Source organism: Microtus ochrogaster, unplaced genomic scaffold, assembly GCF_000317375.1.
Source record: "Microtus ochrogaster isolate Prairie Vole_2 unplaced genomic scaffold, MicOch1.0 UNK130, whole genome shotgun sequence".
Taxonomy (NCBI): Eukaryota; Metazoa; Chordata; class Mammalia; order Rodentia; family Cricetidae; genus Microtus; species Microtus ochrogaster.
The window spans coordinates 541,679-541,993 of NW_004949228.1; positions in this window are offsets into that span (position 1 = coordinate 541,679).

Below are 315 nucleotides of genomic sequence, written 5' to 3' on the forward strand. Positions count from 1 at the left end.
GTTTGTTTTGAAGTGACTGAATACACTTCTGGTCTGGAACTTTAAGATAGGCAGACAGATACTCTTAATCCACATCTTCAGGTTGAAGGACACACAGCTTTGATCAGGATAGAGAGGTTGGAAGATACACTTTTAATCTGGGCCACTTCTGTTGGAAGCCTATATAAGGACCTGGAAATTACAATCATTTTGCTCATTGTCTCATTTTATCATTGTTATCTCATTTTATTCCTAGCACATCAATTCCTTCACTGGCATTGGAGCCTACTTCTTTGGAAATTCCAACATATACTGAAGAACAGCTGAGATATTCAG